The following is a 10,608-nucleotide window of genomic DNA, read 5'->3' as shown; positions in this document are numbered from 1 at the left end:
GTGTCTGAGAGAAAGCAATCAATCATAAATTCTGTAGCAGCTCAGATAAAATCGGGATTTTATCTCTTCTGATGAGTACTGATTCAAATACTCTCAGGTTGCCTCTAGTATCAGTCACAAATTTTTCCAGTGACAAAAATCCTGGCTTGAGCTGACTTAAGCACAATGGGGAATTTACCGTCTCTGGCCATTGAAAACTAAGATGCTGATTTGGCTTTGACTTGATTTAGAGTTGAAGTTTCTCTCTTCTTGAATAGATTTATTCCCAGGTTCCACGTAATACCCCCAGAAACTCCAGGCTTATTCCACCACAAGGCAAAACCCATCAGAGAAGAGCAATAGGTTGTCTGAGGGTTTCTTGTCAAATCCTTGAAATTCACCATATTGGACCAACTTAGGTCACATGCACACTCTTGAATGATCTCTGTGGCCAATGGAGGGCCATGATCCCACTGTGTTAAACATAAGGTATGGGTGGAATCTCACAGCCTGTGGGGCTGAGTCAAGGAGAATGGATCACCACAAGCAAACCCCAAGTAAACAATCCCAATAAATCAGTGCCTTTGCAGGAGGAGAGGGGAATAGTTTCTGGAGAGGAAAATTGCACATGTCCCTCACACCTCTTTAGTATGGACATCTCTAAATGTAGTCCCCAAGGATGGCAGAAGGAGTGGGGCCTCTACCCCCAAAGCGTTGCCCTCATTTCTTTCAGTTAACTCCCAAAATTCTGAAATTATTCTAGACCCAGAAATCTATGGAGAGTCATAATCCTGTTGTGAGGGGGTGATGGAGAATGAACTAATGCATAATCAGAAGGTTTTCCTGAAAGATAAGATCTTCCAATTACTTGCAAATCTCCCCAAAGCATATGAAACAGAGTTTAAATATTTATTTTCTATGAAGGAATTTTGAGAGATATAACTAAGCAATCTAATGATTTTAAATAGGATCCTCCCTGAAAATAACAAGACTCCCATTAACCAAAGACCTACTCTATGCCAGACTCAGTTCTAGATGCTTGGTTAATTATTTCCCACAGCAGCACTCTGGGGAAAATATCATCGTCTCTATTACAATCCAAATGAAGAAACTGTAGGTCAGAGAGCTTAAGTAAGTTTCTGGACCCAGCTAGGATTCAAGCACCCTCTGTTCAACCCCAGACCCCAGAGCCCCAGGCATTGCCCATCCTTTGAAATTATACATGACGGAGAAAATCCATCTCCCTTCCCTAATGGAGCAACAGGGATGAGAAAATCTCTCTGCGGTGTTAGGATGCATTTTTATACTTTTTGTAGTAGGAAAGGGAGAATAGTACTAAACAATTCCGGAGCATCAGCTAGATTTGGGCCACTGGGAGCGGAGGGAAAAATGCTTTGTAGTCTACTCAACAATGAGTTTTGAGTAGAGAAGAATATGATTTCCCAGGCCTCTTATCAGATTCAATTCATGCACCAGGTTTTGCACAAACTGCAATCAGTGCCGACAAGAGTGCTGGAGGTCAGCATTAGCAGACACCACGTGGCTTTCCACCTAGCAGCTACTCCCAAGCACTAATGAAATGATGCATCAAAAAGCCGCCCTGACTCACTACTGGAGTCTGTCCACGCCAGCCTCTGCCACCCCCGCTCCACAGAGACCACACTTACTAAGATCACTGAAGATCCTCTTGCTCCTAAACCCACACGGAAATTCTTCTCTGGGACTCTTTCTGGTCTCTGTGGTGCTTGATCCAGTGGGCCGCTTCTATGCTCTAAATCCTCTCAAACAAGCAATAGCATCACTGCTGGGCTGTCTTCTCTTCCAGGTCGTTTCTAAGACACTTCTTACAATTGGCAGGAGACCCTTCGTATTTTGTTTGGGGTTGATGACCGTGTTAATGACAGATCAAGACCCTGAGCAGTTCCACTTGTTTCTGTGTGTTCAGTATGCCCCCAACAGGTTCAAATCTCGAGATTTTTTATAAATGACCTGACTTTTGCCTAAAGGTCACCCAACAAGAGCACTTGATTCACAAATCCATGATCCTCTGTCCCATTGTAAACCTGCTGTAGAAACTTTTATAAATATTTTGAACTTTGGTATACAGATTTTTGTCATCAAGTTAAGGCAAGCACAGTATATCTTTCCTCATTTAAATAGAATTTAATAAGGAAGTAGGGAAACAGGTGCTGGAGGACTGAAAATATACAAAAGGGAATACTGAGGCATCACAGAAAGTAGCTAAGGGAACAGAGGGAAGAGGTTGGGGTGATTAGGAATCTAGAATCTTGGAGAAGGGGGTATACAGAGAGCTAAGGCCCAGGCCACTGAGGAGGGGCCATGGCCAACTGGTGTGGGGAACTCTGAGGAAGGTCTAGTAGCCTTGGAAAAACTCAGGGAACTGGGACCAATACCTACTGCCAAGATAAAGGTCTTGGAATAGAAACAGTATAAGCAAAAACCAAAACAGGAATGAGCAAGTCCCTTTTCCCTTCCCCTTCAGTCTCTTTATTTTGCCCCCGGGAGCACCTAAAAGGATCCGCTGGCAAAAGTGAAATAGGTTTGCTGAATTCCCAACCCCAGCATCACAAAGCAGAGCATGGAAGAGTGCCTTGCAGCTAAGAGACAAGAGCTTAATAAACACACACCTCTGACCCATTCACTCTCACCACTGTCTTTGAACTTTCTGCAAGGAGCATTATTTGCCCAGAATTTCCATTCCCCAACTCTGCCGGGTCATTAGCCCTAATTACAAAAAATCCAAGGGTCTGTTTGCTCCATGAGATCTTCCTGGATTGATCACAGGAAGGAGAGCAGTTCTTGCCCGCCATGCTGCCCACACTGCTCTCCAGCTGTGCCTGCTAACATCTACAGTGATGAAAATCCATCTCTCCAGCTGCTTTTCCCTTGTGGTTTAAGCATGGCCTGTGCATTTGGTATACTGGGAATTACTGAATAGTTGCCTCCCTGCTGTGTGCAAACAATGCTTAATTTTCTTTGTGGGAGCACTTATGTTTCTTTGACAAGTTCCCATTCCCTCTTGGAAGAGAGGATACTCAATTTCACCCAAACTGTGAAATTAGGTTTGATCCTAAATATTTTAAGTCACTTATGGTTTAGAATAGTCTCATTTCAAATGAATATTCAGTCCAAATCAGGTGCTGTGACCCTTAGCCGCTGTCTAATTTAAAACATCAATTTCATGGTTTCTGTCTGTTTCTCAAGGATTTTTCTTCCCTCCCCCTGGGACCTTGAGCTTGCCTGTGTGCCTCCATTGCAGGGAGAGGAGGAAGATGTCCTGCAGGTGAGGGTACATGAGTGGGAAGAAAATTGATCAGCTGGGATGAAGTCAAGGACTTTCCAGCAGAGCCCAGCTAACTGGTTTCTTGTTGGTCTGCTGTCAGGTGCTGGTGATGCCAGCCGCCCTGATAGGTGGCTCTCTTGGCCTGGATAGTACCTGGTGCTGCTTTCTCATGGGGCATGTTGGATGGCACTCTCTAGCCTGAACATGTCAGGGCAGCATTGGATAGTACTGCTTCCTCACCTTCATCCTTGGAGAACAGTCTGCAGGGGGTCCCACCACGTTCTTCCTTCCAACAGTGGGAGTTTCTGGGGCGTGGCTATCTGGCTTCTGCTACTCTGCCAGTCTCAGGCATTTTACTCTTGAGCTCATTTGTCATCCTTCCCCTGCTACCCTTTGTTATCACAAGGGGCTGATCCTACAGGCTATGTTGTCCAGGCTGCCAGGTCAGCTGGGTTTTGTCCAGAACCAGCAAATAGGAGGATTGGCAAGAGATTGTAGGTGGCATTACTGGCAGCCATGGGGTGTCCTCTGTGGCTCCAGCTCCCACTGGATGGGTTCTCCATGGTCTTTGGCCCTTGCATTCCAGTACTACCTCCATCCTTTGTCTTTCCATCCTAGAGCTAATATTCATTCCTACTTTGCTAATTTCTGGGTTGTTTCATCATTCTCTGTTTGACTCTTGGCTCCTTCATCACCTGTATAACCAATTCCTTGCCCTAAATTCCTTCTGTAATACATACTTAAGTGGATTCTGTTTTTCTGTTTCCCAAGGCCCAGCCTGGCCTAGATCAATGGGAACCTTAGGAACCCCCTCCATACCTACCTTGGCTCTATGAACAGTTCAAGGGTGATCTGTGCCAACTCTCACTCACTACGCCACCTTGCCAGGGCAGGTTGGCAGATCCTACCACCCAGGAAACTCCAGATGAGTAACTGGTTCCAGTCCCTGTACTTTGAAAACCCCCTAAAATTCAGTGGAGAAATGTCCAGAAATTGCATCTTCCCATCCCACTACACGGTATGCTAGGGAGGAAGGACAGAGTGCTGAAAGCTCCCCAAATGTTCTCCTTCAACTCTCTCTCCCTCCTAAAGTGCTCTTCTTTTTCAGGCACAAGAGCTGCCAAACCAGTTGTGCCTTGTTCACACCTCAGTGAGGATTAGGTGGATTTGACCCTGGGACATCTGTCTTCAGTAACTTCTATAACTTCTGCTTGGCCAGTGGGTGAAGGGCTGACAGGCTAGTCAGGTAACCTGGGGGAGAAAGAAGGAGTCTCAAGGAATATTTCACACCTTATATCATATATGTTCCTGTATAAGATATGCCTCTGGCCTAAAGTTTTAAAGATATTCTTAGAAAACTGTAGGATCTGGAGTAAATCCTATGACTCCACTGGAGTAAATCCATTGTGTTGGATTAAATTAAATGAATATCAAAGGAAATCTTGTAGAAGCAGAAGACATAGCAAAAGAGAAACTTGAATTCTTGCAGGAATATGGGCCTACAGAAAGAAAAGAAGAAAGATCTCTCCCTAATGATATTATATTCCTGGATATTCCTAATACTGTCTGGTAGAAGTTACCTCTTTTTCCAGTGAACTACACATCCATTATGCTGACATATGCTTCTCAGAGAGTAAAGTGTACTCTATGTAGATTCATTCATTGTTTTTCATTTCTGACCCCTTACCCTGTAATCACTAAAAGATACATTGAAAAACAGGGTGGCTCCATGGAGCCTTCACATGGAAGTGGTTCAAAGTAAAACAAAACAAAAGCCCACTAAGCTAAAACAAACAAAGCCCATTTGTTCTAATTCTATATGTCATGCCAGACACAATGGATTAAAAACTGTAACGCACTTATTAAGTCTTGAACTTGCCACAACCCCTTTAGTTTTATTTTTATTGTCTGAAATTCTCTAACGATTCAATGTCACTTTTTCTCTTTGGGATCATTAATTTTCAGGGTTAGATAGAGATCAATAGTCATAGTTTGAAATTGGCATTTTTGGAGGAGAAATATGTTGTGCCACTGTGCATAGATTGGATGGTGCCCCAGTTAAGAAAATGGTGTGCTCTTTTATGATTGCGTTCATCGATAGTACCCTGAGCATTATTTTATTCTGTTGTGAAGATTCTGACAGTCTCTTATAGTATCTTATCTATCACTGAGTTTTCTTTTCTCTCCTTTCATATTGGGTCTATGGAGTGGAACTTTATTTAAAAGGCCCTGACATGAGAAAGAATGGCCATGGCCAGGCCATTCTCTTTTAGCACCAAGGAAAGTGGCCAAGTGGTCAGTCACCCAAGTCAAGAACTCAGTGTAGTGCCTGTGCAGCTAGGGTGTGGCTTTAAAGGTAATCAATTTCATTTGGGGGACTATATGACAATGGATATTTTGACGTTACAAAACACTTGGCAAAGTTGGCAATCACTTCCCTGAGCAAGACTACTGCCTGAAGCCTGGCTCAGAGGAGGCAGCCCTCAGAGGCACTCATCTAGGAGGCAGAAATTCACCTTATTTATTTTTCCTTTCAACAAATATTTATTAAGTGCCAGGTGCTATAAATACAACAATAAACAAAACTGATAAAAATCCCTGCCCTCATAGAAATTGTGTGTGTGTGTGTGCATGTGTGAAAAGACAATAAAAAAATTAACCAGGGAATTATGTATCTGTTTGACTAGCTGTCCTATCTTTTAGGTGGTGATAAATATTATGAAGAAAATATAGCAGGAAAGTTTGTGCCAAGGTATGGGTATAGGAGGAGAGTTGCCATTTTAAACATAGTGGCCAGGGAAGGCATCACTGGGAAGGTGATGTTTGATCAGAGACATGAATGGGGGACAGGATGTAGATATTTGGGGAACAGAAAATGCCAAGTCTCTGGGGAAGAAGCATGCTTGATGGACCAAAAAAAATGGCCAGGGTGGCTTGAGCCAAATGACTGGGGGGAGTGGTAGGAACTGAGGTCAGAGAGGTAGCAGGGACCAGATTGTCCAGAGCAAAAACTCGTACTCAGGGTCTACTAGATATTGTTATTTAAGGTAATAAAGAATCTCATGTATTCACATATTACAAATTTGGACTTAATTTTTGTTCACTGTGTTTCAATATGGTTGGTTTCTTTTTTAACCCCATGTCTTTTACGTACTTAAAAATGTTATTTTGAGAAGGAATCTATAGACTTCAACTGTCTGCCAGAGAGATTCACTTCACAAAGAAGGTTAAGAATTCCAGATGCTACTGCAGTACTTCAGCTTTTCCTCTGAGAGATATAATGAATGATCACTCTGGCTGCCATGTTGAGTGTAGGCTAAAGATGGACAAGGGTGGTGGCAGGAGATAAGTTAGGAAGCTATGACAGTGATTCAGGCAAGACATGATGGCAGCTTGTACCAGAGTAGTAGCAGTGGAGGTAGTGGGGAGAGGCTAATTCCTAGAGAGATTTTAAAGGTAGAGCCAACAGGATTTGCTGATGGGTTGGATATGAGCTTAGAGGGAAACAGAGTCAAAAGTGATCATGAGATTTTAGTCCTTAGCAACTGGAAGGATGCTGCTGCTTTCTTTTGAGGTAGGGAAGTATGCAGGGGAGCCAGGGAGGAGGGATGGAGAAGACCAGATTTCGTTTTTGGATATCTTGTTTGAAATGCCTACTAGATATCCCAGTGGAAATATCGTATAGGCAGCTAGAGGTAGAAGTCTAGAAGTGTGGAGGGGAAGTCCAGGCTGGAAACACAAAGTTGGGAATTATCAGTATACACCTGGAGTTAAAGCTGTGTGACCAGATAAGAATTTTTATCTTGCAAAGTGGTACACATGGAAAAGAGATGAGTTTTGATGGTGGTTACCTGGGGTGACCTAATGTTTAGAATTTGCGAAGAGGAGAGGAATCAGACAGGAGAGCAACCAGTGACTTAGGAGGAAATTAGGAGGATTTGATGTCCCTAAACCCAAGGGAAGAAAATGTCAAAGAGGAGTGATTACCTGTTACATGCTGCTGATAGGTCAAGTGATATGAGGCCTGAGTTGAGCATGGATTTAGTAACTTGGAAGTTGTTGGTGACCTAGAAGAGAGTTTTAGCCAAATGACTGGAATGAAAGTCCTATTGAAATAGGTTCAAGAAAGAATAAGGAGAGGGAAGTTGGAGACAATGGGAAGAGGAAACTCCTTTCCAATATTTCCTTCAAAGGGAAACAGAAAATTTAGGTGATAGCTGGAGGGGGTATGAGGATCCAACAATTTTTTTTGAGCTGGAAGAAGTTTCGGCATATTTGAACACTGATAGAAATGATTTTAAAAAGAGATCACACAGATTACTCAGGTGAGTTGGAGGCCATCATTGAAGCAATGTCTTAGAGTAGACAAGATCAGACAACTTAGAGTAGACAACTAGAGGGAGAACAGAGGGGTTGACCTTAAACATGACCTGTGGAGTTCACCCATAGTAACAGGTGGGAAGGCAGGTATAAGAGCAGAGTATTATGGGGAGAAGTGACAGTGAAACATGGAATTTCTCTTTTGGTTTTCACCATTTTTTTTACAAGAAATAAGAAGCATGATAATCAACTAAAAATGAGAATGGATAGGGATAAGAGGTTGGAAATTTGAAAAGAGAGGAAAGGTGTTGAATGGTTGTCTAGTGTGGTGGAAACGTGAATGGAACAGCAAAATGCAGTAGGAGTGCCAAGAAGCATTCAGGACTCTCTTGCTAATTAGTGAGTAAGAATTTCAAATGAATCTATTCAAAATGTTATATTTTTCTTCAGTCATATTAAACTCGTTGGGTACAGACCTGAAGTAGGTAGAGAGTCAATCAAGATTGGGTTTTGTCATGTAAGTTGAAGGGAGGACAGAGCAAGAGAACTGACGGCTGACCCAAGGGAATAACTGATTATGGAATTTATGTAAAGAAATGAGGCTGTGAGGGTGGTGTGGACAGTAAAAAGGTGGTAGAACCAATAGATTGTAGATTCTAGTGCCGTGGAACAATTCTCAGAGTCAAGGCACTAGAGGGAGAGAGGTGAAAAGATAGGAGGTGGAGGACAGAGAACATAGTTAGAATAGAGATTATGGGAGTGATGTGGCTTTTGGTAAGGAGTAGGTTAAAGTTTGACCTTGAGAAAGAGAAGCTGAGTTAGGGTGGAGAGTAAGGTCATCAGAGGGAAGGAAGTTAAGGAACCAAGAGTCCAGCCTCTTGGAAAGATAATCTACTTGGATATTTAAATCACTAAAAATTAGGTAAGGAGTAATGTTGACAATGATAGTAAGTAAGCCTGGGGATAAAATCTTCATGAAATAGCAATGGTGGCAACCGTATCTGCAACAAGAATAGACAATGCCTCATTGTCTAATTGTATATGATTTAAAGCTGGGGTCTGGAATAGTGATCTTCCATTTGCCAGGGTCAAGGCAATGAAAATGATCTTTTTAACACAAACTCGCCTCAACTCTATCTCTGGGAGCTCTCTTCATTGAGTAGGTAGCTGGAGAAAGCATATAATTAACGCTTGTCTTTTTTTTTTTTTGGCAGATTTTATATATTTTTTCATTTTAATTTTGGTTGTTCACCTACTTTTTTCATCATTTACTAGGGTGACAGACACTCTTTGTGGGTGATGGTGAGGGATAACCTAACTTTTATCCATAACTGCCTTTTACCTAGTCAACTTCTAGCTAGTGATGGCGATGTGACACTATTCTGGCCAATGAAATACAAGCAGAAGTAATTGAGTGAGGTTTCTGAGAAAGTTTTTCCTTTCCTGAGAAAAAGAGACAGACTCAATAGTCATTTCCCTTTTACTCTTTGCCCTTGTTTTTTGTTTTCTTTTCTGCAAAGTGGATAGGCGGCCCCAAGGTGCGACAATCATCTTGTAACCATGAGTGACAAATGGCAGAACAGAAAGATAGTAAGAGTCTGAGTTCCTGATTCCACTGTGCAGCCACTCACTGCCCCAGCCCTGACTATTACCTCTGGAATTCTTGTCATGTAAAACAAATCCTTCTTCCTTGAAGCCAGCGCATTAGCTTTGTTTGTTTGTTGTTTTTGCAACTTGCTGCTTCCCTAACTCATAAAGCTACTTTCTTGTGAAGATAGAAATTCTAGACAGTTGAATTTAAGAGGGAATTTCACAGACTTATTTGTGAGTAACCTTATTTTTATAACATCTGTCGACCAAAATGTTTGCTTGAGTCTTCCTCTTCTTCAGGTTACTGCCTTATCCTCATTCCTCAGTCAGATTTATTGTATGAGTAGCCCACACACGCTTTCTCCACTCTTTTGCATTCTACCATATATCAGGCCTGTAGAGTTGATTTCTAGATAACTTCGATGGAAACTGTTATAACTAACATTACTGATGACCCTGTGGCATTTTGTTTTTTGATCCTTATCCCCCTTGAAACCTTTGTAGGGATGGCTCAATTGGCCATTTCCTCCTCCTCTTCCTCCTTGGGCTTCTGCAATATGACCCTTCCCTAGTAGAAGTTCTCAACTTCTGAATTATTTTCTTGACCCTTTTCATAGCTCCTTGTCATCTGCCTAACCCTCACTGTTTCTTCTTTAGTAGTCCCCTTGGTCCTCTCACCCTATTTTTCCTCCACTCCCATCTTCTCGTCTTTCACTCTCTAGGTTTCCCCAAGATGGTTTCATATGCTACTAGGTTTCTACCTGCTTCCAAAAGGTCAGCAATATATAAGTGTATCATTTCATTCTAGACCTCTCACTAGAGTTATAGATGCCTATTTCTAACTGCTTCCAGAACACCTTATTTTAAATATTATTTTATCAAAACTGGATTCTACAGAAATCCTACCTATTCTATCCTATTTTGTTTCTTTTGTCACCACCATTTATCCAAGTGTCCAAGCAAAGACTTTGAAGGCAACTTCAACTCTACTGTATTTTCCCCCCATTTTTCATATCCAGCTGGTGAATAGCTCTATTAATTTGTGCCTTGGAAATATTTCTCAAACATCGGTTCTTTTCTCCATCCTCATTACCTCTGCTTCTATTAGGACCTCCCTTACTTGTATATACCCTCCCTTGACTCACTTCCACAGAGAAGGTTTTCTCTTATGTTTTCTCCATTCTTATGAAGAGCCATCCTCAACCTTTAGAAGAGATATCAGTCCTTTCTTCAACTTGATTATCTACTAAGACAAAAAGACTTGTGATTAATGGCAACATAGAGTAATTTGAGACTCTTGTTAGTTGAAGCCCTTTCCAGCTTTGGACATCCAGTTTTTATTAAGAATTCAGCTCAGAAAAGGGAGTGAAGGATGGCTTGAAGATGAAATCTAACCCTGTATCAAACCAGATCTT

The sequence above is a fragment of the Panthera uncia genome, chromosome D2 (genome assembly GCF_023721935.1).
Source record: "Panthera uncia isolate 11264 chromosome D2, Puncia_PCG_1.0, whole genome shotgun sequence".
NCBI classification, from domain to species: Eukaryota; Metazoa; Chordata; class Mammalia; order Carnivora; family Felidae; genus Panthera; species Panthera uncia.
This window is presented reverse-complemented; position numbering follows the sequence as displayed.